At 47.4% G+C, this 18,043-nt stretch overlaps 1 protein-coding gene across 2 annotated transcripts in view; it reads right to left on the reverse strand.

The window, feature by feature from the left end:
- Window positions 1-18,043, reverse strand: part of PECAM1 (platelet and endothelial cell adhesion molecule 1) — a 93,049-nt gene that overhangs the window by 73,230 nt on the left and 1,776 nt on the right. The window contains exon 1 of one of the 2 annotated variants that reach the window (XM_054459019.2): window positions 1,634-1,767. The exons of the other annotated variant lie outside the window; for it this stretch is intronic. The gene's annotated coding sequence lies outside the window, so the exon portion shown is untranslated. Of the gene's footprint in view, window positions 1-1,633; window positions 1,768-18,043 lie in introns of those variants that run through there. 2 annotated transcript variants of the gene reach the window in all.

Genomic DNA, 18,043 nt, shown 5'->3' on the forward strand with positions numbered 1-18,043 from the left:
TCCCCAAACCCTGGGATTACAGGCATGAGCTACTGCACCTAGACTCTCCATTCGTCTACTGATGGACATTTAGGCTGTTTCCAATCTTGCATTGTTACAGATAAAGCTGCTATGAACAAACCTTTGTATGGACATATATTTTTATTTCTCTTGGGTAAATACCTAGGAATGAAGCAGCTGGATTATACGATAGGTGTATGTATGTTTAATATTTTAAGAAACTGTTTTCCCAACTGGTTATACCATTTTGCATTCCCATCAGCAGTCTGTGAGTCCCAGTTGCTCTACACCCTCACCAACACTTGGCAGGCCTTTAATTTTAGCCATTCTAGTGGGAGGTATTGTAATATCTTATTATGGTTTCAATATGCATTTTCTTATTGACTAACAATATTGAGCATGTTTTCACATGCTTATTTGTGATCTATGTATCAGTTAGCATCTTTTTTTTTTTTTTTTTGAGATGGAGTCTCGCTCTGTCGCCCAGGCTGCAGTGCAGTGGCATGATCTCAGCTCACTGCAAGCTCCGCCTCCCAGGTTCACACCATTCTCCTGCCTCAGCCTCCCGAGTAGCTGGGACTACAGGCGCCCGCCACCACGCCTGGCTAATTTTTTGTATTTTTAGTAGAGACGGGGTTTTACCGTGTTAGCCAGGATGGTTTCGATCTCCTGACCTCATGATCCACCTGCCTTGGCCTCCCAAAGTGCTGGGATTATAGGCGTGAGCCACCGTGCCTGGCCTTTTTTTTTTTTTTTTGAGACAGGGTCTTGCTCTGTGGCCCAGGCCGGAGTGCAGTGCTGCAATCTCGGCTTGCTGCAACCTCTGCCTCTGGGTTCAAGCAACTCTCCTGCCTCAGCCTCCCGAGTAGCTGGGATCACAGGTGTGCACCACCATGCCCAGCTAATTTTTGTATTTTTAGTAGAGATGGGGTGTCACCATGTTGGCCAGGCTGGTCTCAAACTCCTGACCGTAAGCAATCCACCCACCTCAACCTCCCAAAGTGCTGAGATTACAGGCATGAACCACCGCACCCAGCCAACATCTTCTTTTTTTTTTTTTTTTGAGACAGGGTCTCACTCTGTCTCTTAGGCTGGAGTGCAGTGGCACAATCATGGCTCACGGCAGCCTCAAACTCCTGAGCTCAAGCAATCCTCCCACCTCAGCCTCCCAAGTAGCTGGGACTACAGGTGTGCACCACCATGCACAGCTGATTTTTTGCCTTTTGTAGAGACAGGGTCTTGCCCAGGCTGGTCTCCAGCTTCTTGGCTCAAAAGATCCTCCAGCCTCAGCCTCCTAAAGTGCTGGGATTATAGGCATGAGCCACTACGCCTGGCCTTGCCTTTTTCAATATAGTAAATTGAATGGGTTTTTATTCCTTTGTGGGCCTCTCCTTTCTCCTCACTTCTTCCCCTTGACCTTGGTGGATTCCTTGATTGGGTTGGGGCAAAGGTTCCCACACTGCTTTGGCTTCTTGGTAACTGATCAAGAGACTGACTCCTACATAACCAAGGGACCCCAGGAGTTCCCACCAGGCTTAACAAACTCATCCAGGACCCTGTTTCTCCCATGGTGTTGTTTGCTTCTTCTCAGCCAAGCAGAATTGAAGGAGGACAGACACATAGTCATTCCTACCTGCAGTGCTCCTGCCTTCAAATACCGGGGAAGTAACGCAGATCCGAAACATAGCGACTCGTTAACTGCACAAAAAAGCTGTCTGCTGGAATAAACTTCAGGAAGTGGTTTTTCTGAGCAGCTGGAGGTGGGGTGGGGGGAGGAAGGCGGAGGCAGGTGGGCAACAGACATGTCAGAGGGTTACCAGCACCAGGCACAGCAGGCCAACCACTTATTTCATGACAATGGTGATCGGAAATGAGATTCACCGGCCATTCCATTTCCCCTACCTGTAGCTGCAGATCTCATTAGTCTTGGAGAGTTGATGAGCCAGACTCAACAGCCCCCATCCACTGGGTTTGGGACACACCCCAGGCTGGGAGTGAATGTGCACTAATGCGTAAATCAGAAGCCTGGGGTTCCTGTCTGTTCTCTTCAGCTTAATAGCTTAAATGCTCTGAGGTTCATGTTCCTCACCTATATAATGGGAATAATGTGCCCATCTACCCATTGAATAGGCTTGTTAGGAAGATCAAACAAGAGCTAGCCTTTGAAAGCACATTTAACCAGCAGAGCACAATAAGAACATAGTAACAACAAAAAAATATAAAAAATAGCTGCGTACGGTGGTGCATGCCTGTAGTCCCAACTACTCGTGAAGCTGAGGCGGGAGCAACGCTCGAGCCCGGGAGTTTGAGGCTGCAGTGAGCCACGATCATGCCACTGTACTCTAACCTGGGCAACAGGGCAAGACCTTCTCTCAAAAAGTAATAATAATTAATTAAAAAGTTTTAAAAAACACAATGGTTATGATTGAACAATAATAATGACAGTTGTTGGTCTGGTTTGGCTGGGCCTGCCACATCTGAATCGCTGCTCTGGAGCTCAGCTGACTTAGTGAACCCAAGGGGCAGCGCTCAGTGCCTTTTCTTCCACACCCACCATGTGCTGCCCTCACCACCCAAGTCTGGCCCCTCACAAAGGTGGGCAGCTGGGCAAAAGGGAGGCAGGCAGGGACATTGTGGAGGAGTCTGTGCTATTCCATCCCCTGCAGGAGGCCCCCTCCAGTTACAAGGGACATGGTTGTTTTGTTTTTGGGGTTTTTTGGGGTTTTTTTTGAGACAGGTTCTTGTTCTGTTGCACATGGTGGAGTGCAGTGGTGTGATCACAGCTCACTGCAACCTCTGCCTCTCAGGTTCAAGCCATCCTCCCACCTCAGCCTCTCGAGTAGCTGGGACTATAGGCATGCACCACCACATCCGGCTAATTTTGGTAATTTTTGTAGAGGTGGGGTCTCGTCACATTGCCCAGGCTGGTCTTGAACTCCTGAGCTCAAGTGATTTGCACGCCTCGGCCTCCCAAAGTGCTGGGATTATAGGCATGAGCCACCGCACCTGGCTGACATGGTTGTATTATGACTCATAACCACAGGCATTTTTGCCTTTGTAGACCTCTTCCTCCATTAAAAAAAAAAATTACATTTTGAAACTGCACTGGTATAAATAAGAATATATTCATATTATATATTTAAAAATTTCTTTTACCTAGACAGTAGTTTTATTCTTCTGATGACTGTATCTTCTAAACCTAATGAAGAAGGGCCTGACAACAGATCAGGCACACAACAGCCCAAGGGGTTAAGGGACCTACTGTCTTCCATCCTGAGTGGCCTGGCCGCTGGCCTGGGAAGAGCACCACCATGTCCCAGGCACTAAAGCCAAAACAGGTGTTTGTGCATTCTGTTCTCAAAACCACAAAAGCACAAGCAACAAAATAACAAAAATAGATAAACTGGACTTTATTAAAATTAAAAATGTTTTTATTGCAAAGGATAGCATTAGGAAAGTGAAAGGTAATTCACAGAATGGGAGAAAATATTTGGAAATAATATATCTGATAAGGGTCTAGGATCTTGACTATATAAAGAACTGTTACAACTCAACAACAAAAACACAACCATTTTAAAGAATTGGCAAAGGGGCAGGGCGTGGTGGCTCACGCCTGTAATCCCAGCACTTGGGGAGCCTGAGGCAGGAGGATCACTTAAGGTCAGGAGTTCCAAGACCGGCCCGGCCAATATGGTGAAACCCCATCTCAGCTAAAAATACAAAAAATTAGCTGGGGGGTGGCACATGCCTGTAATCCCAGATACTCAGGAGCTCAGGAGGCTGAGGCAGGAGAATCGCTTGTTCCCAGGAGGCAGAGGTTGCAGTGAGCCGAGATCGCATCACTACACTCCAGCCTGGGCAATAGAGTCAATGAGACTCCATCTTAAAAAAAAAAAAAAAAAAGGATTTGAGCAGATTATTTCTCCTAAGAAGATTAAAAAAAATGACCGAAAGCACATGAAAAGATGCTCAACATCATTAGTCATTAGGGAATTGCAAATCAAAACTACAATGAGATACCACTTCATACCCACTAGGATAACTGTAACCAAAAAGACAGACAATAAGTATTGATGAGGATGTAGAGAAACAGGAACGTCCATATGTTACTATGGCACTGTAAAATGATACAGCCACTTTGAAAACAGCTGGCAGTTCCCCAAAATTAAAAATAGAGTTACCATGTGATCCAGCAGCAATTAAACTCTTGGGGATATAGTCAAGAGAGCTGAAAACATGCCCACACAAAAACATGCACACAAATGTTTATAGGGCCGGGTGTGGTGGCTCACGCCTGTAATCCCAGCACTTTGGGAGGCCGAGGCGGGTGGATCACGAAGTCAGGAGATCAAGATCATCCTGGCTAACACGGTGAAATCCCGTCTCTACTAAAAACACAAAAAATTAGCCGGGCATGGTGGCGGGCGCCTGTAGTCCCAGCTACTCGGGAGGCTGAGGCAGGAGAATGGCGTGAACCCGGGAGGCGGAGCTTGCAGTGAGCCGAGATCGTGCCACTGCACTCCAGCCTGGGGCAACAGAGCAAGACTCCGTCTCAAAAAAAATAAAAAAAAAACCACAAATGTTTATAGAAGCAGTATTCACAATAGCCAAAATGTAGAAACAACACAAATATTCATCAACTGATGAATGAGTAAACAAAATGTGTTATAGCCATATAATGGAATATTATTTGGCAATAAAAAGAATAAAGTACTGGGCAGGGCATGGTGGCTCACGCCAGTAATCCTAGCACTTTGGGAGCCTGAGGCTGGAGAATCGCTTAAAGCCAGGAGTTCGAGACTAGCCTGGGCAACATAGCCAGACCCTGGCTCTACCAAAAAAAAAATTTTTTTTTCACTTCCCACCTACTTCCCTCAAAAAATTTTTAAAAATTAGCCTGGTGTGGTGGTGTGCCCTTGTAGTCCCAGCTACTCTGGAGGCTGAGATGGGAGGCTTGTTTGAGCTCAGGACTTTGAGGCTACAGTGAGCTAGGATTGCACCACTGCACTCTGGCCCAGGTCATAGTGTGAGACTGTCTCTAAACAACAACAACAAAAGGAATGAAATACTGATACATGCTACACTATAGATGAACTTTAAAGACATGCTAAGTGGAAGAAGCTACACATGAAAGGCCACATATTATATAATTCCATTTCTGTGCAATGTCCAGAATATGCAAATCCATGGAGATGGAAAGTAGTTTGGTTGGCTAGGGCTGGGGGATTAGGCAAGATAGCTAAAGAATACAGGTTTCTTTTTGGGATAATGAAAATGTTCTAAAATTGATTGGGGTGATGGTTGCACAACTCTGAATATATGAAACACCATTGAATTGCATGCTTTAAATAGGTAAATGGTATGGCATATGAACTATATCTCAATGAATCTGTTATTTTAAAAATCTCAGAGGGTATGTTTTCATTTCCTGTGGCTACAGTGAAAAATACCCACACACTTCCTGGCTTAAAACAGCAGAAACTTATTCTTTCCCCATTCTGGATCTAGAATAAGTATGAATGGACCAAAATCAAGCTGCCAGCAGGGTTACACTCCCTGCAGAGGCTCTACGGGAGGAGAATCTGTTCCTGGCCTCTTACAGGAGCAGATTGGTGGCTGCTGGCATTCCTTGGTCTGTGGGTGCATCACTCCAGTCTTCAAGGCCAGCATCTTCAAATCTCTGCTCAATCTTCATATCACCTCTCTTCTGTGTGTCTAATCTCCCTTATTTATTATTTATTTATTTATTTATTTATTTATTTATTTATTTGAGATGGGGTCTCACCCTGTTTCCAAGGCTGGAGTGCAGTGGTTCAATCACGACTCACTGCAGCCTTGACCACCAGCAATTCTCTCACCTCAGCCTCCTGAGTAGCTGGGACCACAGGCACGCACTACCATGCCTAGATAATTTTTTAATTATTTGTAAAGATGAGGTCTCGCTATGTTTCCCAGGTTGGTCTTGAACTTTTGAGCTTAAGGGATTCTCCTGCCTGGGCCTCTCAAAGTGCTGGGATTATAGGTGTAAACCAATGTGCCCCGCCTCCCTCTGCCCCTCTGGTAAGGTCACTTGTGATTGCATTTGGAGCCCATCCAGATAATCTCCCCATCTCAAAACTGTTAACTTAATCACATCTGCAAATCCCATTCTCCCACATGTTACAAACTGAATGTTTGCATCCCCGCGACAACTCACATGTTGGAACCTAATCCCCAGTGTGATAGTACTTGGAGGTGGAGCCTTTGGAGGTGATTATATCATGAGGGTGGAGCCCTCATGAATGGGACTGGTGCCCTTATGAAAGGGACCATAAGGAAATCCCTAGACCAGGTGCAGTGGCTCATGCCTGTAATCCCAGCACTTTGGGTGGCCAAGGCGGGCAGATTGACTTGAGGCCACGAGTTTGAGACCAGCCTGGCCAACGTGGCAAAATCCTATCTCTACTAAAAATACAAAAATTAGCTGGCATGGTGGCGCACCTGTAGCCTCAGTTACTTGGGAGGCTGAGGCACGAGAATCACTTGAACCCGGGAGGCAGAGGTTGTGGTCAGCCGAGATCTCGCCACTGCACTCCAGCCTCGGTGACAGGGCAAGACTCCTTCTCAAAACAGAAAAAAAAAAAAAAGTAAGAAAAGAATTCCCTAGTCCTTTCCATCATGTGAGGACACAGCAGAGAGACAGCCATCTATAAATGAGGAAGTAGGCCTCACCAGACACTGGAACTGTGAGAAATACATTTTTGTTGTTTCTTTTTTTTTTTTTTTTTTTTTTTTTTTTAGATGGAGTCTCATTCTTGTTGCCCAGGCTGGAGTGCAATGGCACAATTTCAGCTCATCGAAACCTCCGCCTCCCGGGTTCAAGCGATTCTCCTGCCTCAGCCGGCTGAGTAACTGGGATTACAGGCATGAGCCACCATGCCTGGCTAATTTTGTAATTTTAGTAGAGATGGGGTTCCTCTGTGTTGGTCAGGCTGATCTCGAACTCCCGACCTCAGGTGATCCACCCGCCTCGGCCTCCCAAAGTGCTGGGATTACAGGCGTGAGCCACTGCGCCCAGCCCATTTTTGTTGTTTCTAAGGCACACAGTCCAAACAAACTAAGACACCATATAGGGCAACATTCACAGGTTCCAGGGTCAGGGCCTGATATCTTTGGGGGTCATCAGCAGCCTACCACAGGGGTATCATGACCCATATTACAGATGGGGAGCTGAGGGCCAGGAGGTGAAACATCAACCAAGTTCCCAGCACCACATCTGCCTGCCTGTGTCTGCCTGGCTTGCTACAAGGCTTCTATGATTGACCTTTTACAGCACCTTTCTGGACAGAACGCTCAGACCCAGTCCCTGACCTGACACACATGAGTCATGAGACCAGAGCCAGCTTCATGGATGTGTAACCCGTGCTGTCACAGGGGCCCTGTGCTCAGAAGCTGCCATGCTTGGTTTGATGCCTTGCTGTCGCCACCTTGAAATTCTTGATAATTTTGAATTTTCGTTTGCACTAGACCCACAAATTATGTAACTGGTCCTACATGTGACACCAAGCAAGAAAAGGGAGAGTTGAGATGAGGTGGGTAGAAGCTGCCCTATCCACGGCCTCACCTCAGACCTGAAAAGTACCTGACACCCCGATCCTGCACAGCCTAAATAATTGCATTGTTTTTATATGAAAGAAGAACTAGACTTTTTTCTACTTTTGGTGGAAATTATAGGGAGGTATATTTCAGCCAGAACTGTGCAACACAGCAGGTAAGGAAAGTTTTGCAAATGTTTTAAAAGGCCGGATGAGACCGGGCATGGTGGCTCATGTCTGTAATCCCAGCACTTTGGGAGGCAACAGCAGGCGGATCACCTGAGGTCAGGGGTTTGAGACTAGCCTGGGCAGCATGGCGAAATCCTGTCTCTATTAAAAAAATACAAAAAGGTCAGGCGCAGTGGCTCACATCTGTAATCCCAGCTCTTTGGGAGGCTGAAGCAGGTGGATTACTTGAGGTCAGGAGTTTGAGACCAACTTGGCCAACATGGTGAAACCCCATCTATACTAAAAATATAAAAATTGGCCAGGCGTGGTGGCATGTGCCTGTAGTCCCAGCTACTCAGAGGGCTGAGGCAAGAGAATCGAGTAAACCTGGGAGGTGGAAGTTGCAGTGAGCCGAGATTGCACCACTGCACTCCAGCCTGGGCCACAGAGCAAGACTCTGTCAAAAAAAGAAAAAAAAAAAAGCCAGCTGAGAGAGATGGAGGTGATTCCTAAAGCTGCGGAGTCTCCTCTGGGCCCACCTGAGGCAAACCCAGCCTCCACCATGAGGCAAGTTTTGTGTCAGTTCCCAAGAACTCCAGAAGCCATGTGGGCCACTCCTTCTTCTTTTAGGGGGAAAATGTAGCTGTCAAATATCTCTTCATCTTATTAATAAAGCTAACAAGGAGCCAAGTATTTGTCAAAATCAATGCCGGGGTCAGAGCAGTGTCCCACTGATTGCCACAGCTGAAGACAAAGGAAAAGGAAGGAAGACTGTCATCGTCAATGTGGTTGCCATTGCAAAGGTGGCTAGGTGGCCTCTGTCACTGTGGGCTGGGAATCATAGCTCTGGCCTGATGCTAAAAATGACCATGCAACTGTTCATGGAGCTCACAAATGACTGCCCAGACAACATAAAAAAACAGCATCTGGCCGGGCATGGTGGCTCACACCTGTAATCCCAACACTTTGGGAGGCTGAGGCAGCCGGATCACTTGAGATCAGGAGTTCGAGACCAGCCTGACCAACATGGTGAAACCCCATGTCTACTAAAAATTAGCTGTGCGTGGTGGCACAAGCCTGTAGTCGCAGCTATTCAGGAGGCTGAATCACTTGAACCCAGGAGGCGGAGGTTGCAGTGAGCCAAGATTGCACCACTGCACTCCATCCTGGGTGACAGAAAGAGACTCCGTCTCAATAAAAAAAAAAAAAGTTGTCTGTGTTCCCACTGTGGAAACCTAAGCAGATTGGCTGGACAAACTTTAGAATGACAGGGACCCCAAAAACAAAAAGAAAAGCAAAATGCAGCCTAGTCTCTATCCCCAGCGGTGGTGGGGTCGTCTGGGGACAACAGAAGGATGAACCCAGGATGATGCAGAAAGGAGCTGATCTGGGGGTGAGGGAAACAGGGCGAGACTGACTGGTTGACTTTGGGAGGGGTGGTAGGGACGCTGGGGCCACTACCATGACTCTGAGGGAGACACAAGTTTTTCGTGGGTTTTTCTCTGGGCAGCGTGGTGTAAGTTTGCCCTCACATCTCCCTTCCAGCAACCTTCAAGCAACCTCTAGTAGAGATTTGAAGTGGGATTTCTTTCTTTTCTTTTTTCTTTTTTTTTTTTTTTGAGATAGGGTCTGGATCTGTTGCCCAGTTTGGAGTGCAGTGGCACAATCTTGGCTCACTGCAACCTCCACCTCCCAGTTTTAGGCGATTCTCGTGCCTCAGCCTCCCAAGTAGCTGGGATTACAGGCATACGCCACCATGCCCAGCTAACTTTTTGTATTTTTAGTAGAGATGGGGTTTTGCCATGTTGGCCAGGCTGGTCTCGAACTCCTGACCTCAGGTGATCCACCCACCTTGGCCTCCCAAAAAAGTGCTGGGATTACAGGCCTGAGCCACCGACCCCGGCCTTAGAGTGGGGTTTCTGTTCTCATTTGACTGTGTCATGGTTCTGAGACAAATCCTCCAGTGAGAAAGCAACGGGCCCAGCTTCCTTGGGCTCCTCAGCCATGGCCCTCCCAGACCCCACCATGCCTGGAGGACCCAGCATGGGCCACAGACATGTACCTTCATTCTCACAAGTTCATCCAAGAGGAGGAGGGAGGAAAAGCCAAGGAAACCCAAAAGGCAGGTTAGAGAAAGAAGTCGCCCTGTGTCCGCGAAGAGCTCCCCTCCCCTGGCCCTGTGCCCTTCACTCTCTATAGGTTAAGGTTTTGCTGGACTGTTTTCAGTGTTTGAGCCTGAATCCACCACGCCGGGGCTCCCTGGCGCACTAATCCGGTGTTCAAAGAAAGGAAGGGCTGTGTGGCCCTGAACCTGTGCCTACACAGCAGAAAGAATTCCAGCCTTTCCTTGTCAGACATAAAGTGGCTCTACAAAGGGTCACATTAGAGAGTTTTCCTTTTTAAATGGCTCTACAAATGTTCTGAGGTAGGCGGTGGGACTCCACTCCAAAGGTAGGGCTTGGACACTGGACCAAATTGAAGACTAGCTAAACAGAGACTGAGAGAAAGCAGTTTTCCATAAGACACGTCCACCAGTGTGCCATGTCAGTTTACCATTGCCATGACAACATCGGGAGTTACCACCCCTTTCCATGGCAATGACCTGACGACCCAGAAGTTACCACCCTTTTTCTAGAAATTTCTGTATAGTCTGGCCCTTAATTTGCATATAACTAGATGGGCACACATATGATGCAGAACTGCCCTGAGCTGGTGCTCTGGGCACACTGCTCCACAAGGAGCAGTCCGTCTGCTGCTGCTGGGCACTGCCACTTCAATACAAGTTGCTATCTAACACCACCGGCTCCCCTAGCTTGCACTTGAATTCTTTCCTGGGCAAAGCCAAGAACCCTGCCAGGCTAAGCCCCAATTCTGGAGTTCACCTGCTCCGCATCAGTTCCATGTAGCACAGTTTCATTAGTTTGGCCTTGAGGGGCCAAGATCAATCCTGCTTTGCACCACCCAGCATGAAAGGGAGTAGGAGCTGGTGGGGTGCAGTGGCTCACACCTGTAATCCCAGCACTTTGGGAGGCCGAGGCGGGAGGATCACCTGAGATCAGGAGTTCGAGACCAGCTTGGTCCAACATGATGAAACACCATCTTTACTAAAATTACAAAAATTAGCCAGGCATGGTGGCAGGCACCTGTAATCCCAGCTACTAGGGAGGCTGAGGCAGGAGAATTGCTTGAACCCAGGAGGCAGAGGTTGCAGTGAGCCAAGATCACACCACTGCACTCCAGCCTGGGTGACAGAGTGAGACTCCATCTCAAAAAAAAAAAAAGAAGAAGAAGAAAAGAAAAGAAAAAAGAAAGGGAGGAGGAGCTGCCTTGGGGGAGGTTTGTGGACTTCTGAATTCATGTGAGCCAAGTCTACCAAGCCTCAGCTCACCAGCCTGTAGATTGCTCCTCATAAGGCCACTGCGGGCCTCAATATCATAAAATTCTATAGGGATATGGCTAACGTTAAGTATTGTCCTTTGACCTCATATCAAATGAACAAGCATCAGGAAAAATTGTGAAAGGGTTTGAAATAGGCCTAAAAGATTCCTGGGTGTCTTCAACAAAAAGTAGAGGCAATCTAGCGCATTCTTCCAGCTTATCTGACTATGAGGTATCCGTGCCTTTCATTGTCTTTGAGATATTTTATAATTTTCCAGGTTGTCCAGAGAAATGCAAATTGTGTCCAGTGGGGATGATGCAGTTGATAATTCCCCTAATGATATTGAGCAATTTTGCATCTTTTGTTTTGAGGCAGAGTTTCGCTCTTGTTGTCCAGGCTGGAGTGCAATGGCATGATCTCCGCTCACTGCAACCTCCACCTCCTGGGTTCAAGTGATTCTCATGCCTCAGCCTCCCGAGTAGCTGGGAGTACAGGCATGCGCCACCACGCCCGGCTAATTTTGTATTTTTGGTAGAGACGGGGTTTCTCCATGTTGGTCAGGCTGGTTTCGAACTCCCAACCTCAGGTGATCCACCCGCCTCAGCCTCCCAAAGTGCTGGGATTACAGCCGTGAGCCACCGCACCCGGCCAATTTTACATCTTTTAAGCCAATTCATTTTAGCATCTCTGATGGTAGATATCTGTGTATCTAATGATCAATTGGTCAATCAATGTAATCATATATACATATCCTCTTTGATTCTCCTTTGAGTAAGTTATAGCATTTCACTGGTTCACTCATTAATTGATAAGTTAAATAAAATATTTGACACATGTTCATTTTATATTTGCATGAGAGTTATGATTTTACTCCTAAAAATTAGAAGACTCCGCTATGGAGCTTTTATTTAAATAATAATAACTAATATTTATTGAGTGCTTACATACATCTCACATTTCCTTTAATCTGATGAGTCAATTACTGTTATTACCCTCCTTTTACAAGAGAGAAACAAGACTCTCAGAGAGGTTAGTACTCTTGTCCACGATCCCACAGCTGAAGTGGCGACGCTGGCTGCCTGCCTTCAGCCCTGAGCCCTAATTCCTCACACAGGGCCTCTAGAAGAAAAACATTTCAGAGCCCGGTGCGGTGGCTCACACCTGTAATCCCAGCACTTTGAGAGGCCAAGGCAGGTGGATCGCCTGAGGTCAGGAGTTTGAGACTAGCCTGACTAACATGATGAAACCCCATCTCTACTAAAAATACAAAAAATTAGCTGAGCATGGTGGTGCATGCCTGTAATCCCAGCTACTCGGGAGGCTGAAGCAGGAGAATTGCTTGAACCCGGGAGGCAGAGGTGAGCTGAGATCACGCCATTGCACACAAGCCTGGGTGACAGAGTGAGACTGTCTCAAAAAAAAAAAAAAAAAAAAAAAGAAAAACATTTCAGGACTTCTTGAAATGTTCCACAATAGAAAAATCTTTGGTCTAGAACAAAGATGGAAGGGATCAAAGTCTGAAACAGTTGAAATACACTGAATGTAACATATGTATTCACCAAGGTTATTCAAGGATGTAATCCTTCACCTTGTTCTATACAACTGTCTCCATGTTTCCTGTTTCTTTACAGCTTCATTACCTGATTAAACACAATTAAAATAAATAGATAATAAAAATAAAAAAGGCAGCCAAGTTGGGGTATGAGAATATGCACAGGAAATGGTGCTTCTAGACAGAAATGAGATTCATGTGATTTAGGACCATGTCGGGAGCCTGTGTAAACATTCATAATACTCAGAATGTGGGAACACATCTGGGCTTGCGGATGGATACCTCCCAAATGTCAAGGACTTGCTTTAATTAGAGCTTTTTAAAAATGGACCAGTTGCAGCCAGCACTATGGCTCGTGACTGTAATCCCAGCATTTTGGGAAGCTGAGGCAGGAGGATCATTTGAGCCCAGGAGTTCGAGACCCTCCTGGACAACATAGAGACCCTCCTGGACAACATAGTGAGACCCCCATCTCTACATAAATTTTGTTTTTTAATTAGCCAGGCATGGGGGTACATGCCTGTGGTCCCAGCTACTTGGGAGGCTGAAGTGGGAGGATTGCTTGAGTCGGGAGGTGGAGGCTACTGTGAGCCATGATTGGGCCATGGCACTCCATCCTGAGTGACAGAGGGAGACCCTGTCTCAAAAACAAAACAAATAAACAAAAACCAGAAAAGTTGGTTGTGATGGTATACTGTAGTTTTGCAAAATGTTACCATTAGGGGAAACTGGTACATATCTCTGTATTATTTACTGCAAATGCATGCAAATGTACTATTATCCCAATAAAAATATTTCTATTTAAAAAATAGGGCCGGATGCCAAGGCTCACACCTGTAATCCCAGCACTTTGGGAGGCTGAGGCAGGAGGATCACTTGAGGGCAGGAGGATCACTTGAGGTCAGGGGTTGGAGACCAGCCTTGCCAACATGGTGAAATCCTGTCTCTACTAAAAATACAAAAATCAGCCAGGCGTGGTGGCACGTGCCGTGGTCCCAGCTACTCAGGAGGCTGAGGCAGGAGAATTCGCTTGAACCCGGCAGGCAGAGGTTACAGTGAGCCGAGATCGCACCACTGCACTCCAGCCTGGGCGATAGAGCGAGACTCAGTCTCAAAAAAACAAAACAAAACAAAACAGAAAATCTTGAATTTTCACATTGCTCTTTAGAATGTGGAAGGAACTTGGAAATTTTCTCTGAGGGTGAGAGGGAACAAATATGCCCTCAACAAGGGGAAATTCTAAACGGAAAACAAACAGGAACACTTTGCACTTAGAAAAGATCTTGTATATTCAGGGAGGTAAAGGGGATTTCTGCAAATTATTGTGAGATGCATTGACAAGCCTCAGCTCCTAAATGAAATGTTTTTCTCCCAAGTCGTTTGAAGGCCAGTTTCCTCAGAAAGCTACTCTTAGATGAACCTCTCTAAGAGAGAGATGGGCAAGTAGGAGGTGCTCTTAGCTCCCTCTCTCCCATCCCCCATAGGATGAGGCCTACAGAGGAATCCCTTAGGTCAACTTACAGAGAAGGACCCTGAGGCCCTGATGTTGGCCATGTCTTGTCTGTGTGGCCAGCAAGGGGACTGCTGGGCCTGGCAGTGTCTCAGGACTTCCTGGCCAGGGAGCTTCCTTTGTTGTCTCTGGAATCTCCCCTTGCCCTGTGTCCTTGAGTCTAGGACCTGGCACAGGTACATGTGATGCCATGCCCAGGGTGCTCTAATCCAGGCACTGGCCTCTAAGGAATGGTTACGGAGGGCCAGACCAAGTCCAGCAGAGCCAGCTCTCACCAGGCCTGTGTAGTGGGTGAGCATATGTGATGGGAGGACATATGCAGTGGATGGGCATATGTGGTGGGTGGGCATATGCAGTGAGTGGGTATATGCAGTGGATGGGTATATGCAGTGAGTGGGTATATGGAGTGAGTGGGTATATGCAGTGAGTGGGTATATGCAGTGGATGGGTATATGGAGTGAGTGGGTATATGCAGTGAGTGGGTATATGCAGTGCGTGGGCATATGCAGTGAGTGGATGGGCATATGCAGTGGGTATATGCAGTGAGTGGGTATATGCAGTGAGTGGGTATATGGAGTGAGTGGGTATATGCAGTGAGTGGGTATATGGAGTGAGTGTATATGCAGTGCGTGGGCATATGCAGTGAGTGGATGGGCATATGCAGTGGGTATATGCAGTGAGTGGGCATATGTAGTGAGTGGGTATATGCAGTGGATGGGTATATGGAGTGAGTGGGTATATGCAGTGAGTGGGTATATGCAGTGCGTGGGCATATGCAGTGAGTGGGTATATGGAGTGAGTGGGTATATGGAGTGAGTGGGTATATGCAGTGAGTGGGTATATGCAGTGCGTGGGCATATGCAGTGAGTGGATGGGCATATGCAGTGGGTATATGCAGTGAGTGGGCATATGTAGTGAGTGGGTATATGCAGTGGATGGGTATATGCAGTGAGTGGGTATATGCAGTGAGTGGGCATATGGAGTGAGTGGGTATATGCAGTGCGTGGGCATATGCAGTGAGTGGATGGGCATATGCAGTGGGTATATGCAGTGAGTGGGCATATGTAGTGAGTGGGTATATGCAGTGGATGGGTATATGCAGTGAGTGGGTATATGCAGTGAGTGGGCATATGGAGTGAGTGGGTATATGCAGTGCGTGGGCATATGCAGTGAGTGGATGGGCATATGCAGTGGGTATATGCAGTGAGTGGGCATATGTAGTGAGTGGGTATATGCAGTGGATGGGTATATGCAGTGAGTGGGTATATGCAGTGAGTGGGCATATGGAGTGAGTGGGTATATGCAGTGCGTGGGCATATGCAGTGAGTGGGTATATGCAGTGGATGGGCATATGCAGTGAGTGGGTATATGCAGTGGATGGGCATATGCAGTGAGTGGGTATATGCAGTGAGTGGGTATATGCAGTGAGTGGGCATATGTAGTGAGTGGGTATATGCAGTGGATGGGCACATGTAGTGAGTATATGCAGTGAGTGGGCATATGTAGTGAGTGGGTATATGCAGTGGATGGGCATATGCAGTGGGTATATGCAGTGAGTGGGCATATGTGAGTGGGTATATGCAGTGGATGGGTATATGCAGTGAGTGGGTATATGCAGTGAGTGGGCATATGGAGTGAGTGGGTATATGCAGTGCGTGGGCATATGCAGTGCGTGGGCATATGCAGTGAGTGGATGGGCATATGCAGTGGGTATATGCAGTGAGTGGGCATATGTAGTGAGTGGGTATATGCAGTGGATGGGTATATGCAGTGAGTGGGTATATGCAGTGAGTGGGCATATGGAGTGAGTGGGTATATGCAGTGAGTGGGTATATGCAGTGCGTGGGCATATGCAGTAAGTGGGTATATATGCAGTGAGTGGGCATATGTAGTGAGTGGGTATATGCAGTGGATGGGCATATGTAGTGAGTATATGCAGTGAGCGGGCATATGTAGTGAATGGGTATATGCAGTGGATGGGCATATGTAGTGAGTGGGTATATGCAGTGGGTGGGTATATGCAGTGAGTGAGTGGGTATATGCAGTGAGTGGGTATATGCAGTGCATGGGCATATGCAGTGAGTGGGTATATGCAGTGAGTTAGTGGGCATATGCAGTGAGTGAGTGGGTATATGCAGTGGATGGGTATATGCAGTGGATGGGTATATGCAGTGAGTGGGTATATGCAGTGCATGGGCCTATGCAGTGAGTGGGTATAGGCAGTGGATGGGCATATGCAGTGAGTGGGTATATGCAGTGAGTGGGTATAGGCAGTGGATGGGCATATGCAGTGGATGGGTATATGCAGTGGATGGGTATATGCAGTGACTGGGCATATGCAGTGAGTGGATATATGCAGTGGATGGGTATATGCAGTGGATGGGTATATGCAGTGAGTGGGTATATGCAGTGAGTGGGCATATGCAGTGAGTGGGTATATGCAGTGAGTGAGTGGGTATATGTAGTGGGTGGGTATATGCAGTGGATGGGCATATGCAGTGGATGGGCATATGCAGTGGGTATATGCAGTGAGTGGGCATATGTAGTGAGTGGGTATATGCAGTGGATGGGTATATGCAGTGAGTGGGTATATGGAGTGAGTGGGTATATGCAGTGAGTGGGTATATGCAGTGCGTGGGCATATGCAGTGAGTGGGTATATGCAGTGGATGGGCATATGCAGTGAGTGGGTATATGCAGTGAGTGAGTGGGTATATGCAGTGAGTGGGTATATGCAGTGCGTGGGCATATGCAGTGAGTGGGTATATGCAGTGCGTGGGCATATGCAGTGAGTGGGTATATGCAGTGCGTGGGCATATGCAGTGAGTGGGTATATGCAGTGAGTGAGTGGGCATATGCAGTGAGTGGGTATATGCAGTGAGTTAGTGGGCATATGCAGTGAGTGAGTGGGTATATGCAGTGGATGGGTATATGCAGTGGATGGGTATATGCAGTGAGTGGGTATATGCAGTGAGTGGGTATATGCAGTGGATGGGTATATGCAGTGACTGGGCATATGCAGTGACTGGGCATATGCAGTGAGTGGATATATGCAGTGGATGGGTATATGCAGTGGATGGGTATATGCAGTGAGTGGATATATGCAGTGAGTGGGCATATGCAGTGAGTGGGTATATGCAGTGAGTGGGTATATGTAGTGGGTGGGTATATGCAGTGGATGGGCATATGCAGTGGATGGGCATATGTAGTGAGTGGGTATATGCAGTGGATGCGCATATGTAGTGAGTGGGTATATGCAGTGGATGCGCATATGTAGTGAGTGGGTATATGCAGTGAGTGGGTATATGCAGTGAGTGGGTATATGCAGTGGATGGGCATATGCAGTGAGTGGGTATATGCGGTGGGTGGGCATATGCAGTGGATGGGTATATGCAGTGGATAGGCATGTGTAATGGGCAGGCATATGCAATGGGTGGGCATATGCAGGGGTTGGGTATATGCAGTGGATAGGCACATGCACTGGGTGGGAATGTCATGGGTGGGCATATGTCATGGGTGGGCACACGCAATGGATAGGCATATGTGATGGGTGGGCATATGCAGTGAGTGGGTATATGCAGTGGGTGGGCATGTGCAGTGGGTGGGCAAATGCAGTGGGTGGGCATATGCAGTGGGTGGGCAAATGCAGTGGGTGGGCATATGTCATGAGTGGGCATACGCAGGGCTGGGCACCTGCAGCAAGCGGGTTGTCACGGGAGACTTTGCCCACACTAAGAGACTCTGAGTTTCAGTTTTCTGCCGCCTAACATGATGCTACTTGCGACTGCCTGTAAATCCATTTTTAACCCCCAGCTAGGGAAGCTGAAGGAAGAGGAACAGCAGGGCCACCAGCTCAGCCCG

Source organism: Pongo pygmaeus, chromosome 19, assembly GCF_028885625.2.
Source record: "Pongo pygmaeus isolate AG05252 chromosome 19, NHGRI_mPonPyg2-v2.0_pri, whole genome shotgun sequence".
Taxonomy (NCBI): domain Eukaryota; kingdom Metazoa; phylum Chordata; class Mammalia; order Primates; family Hominidae; genus Pongo; species Pongo pygmaeus.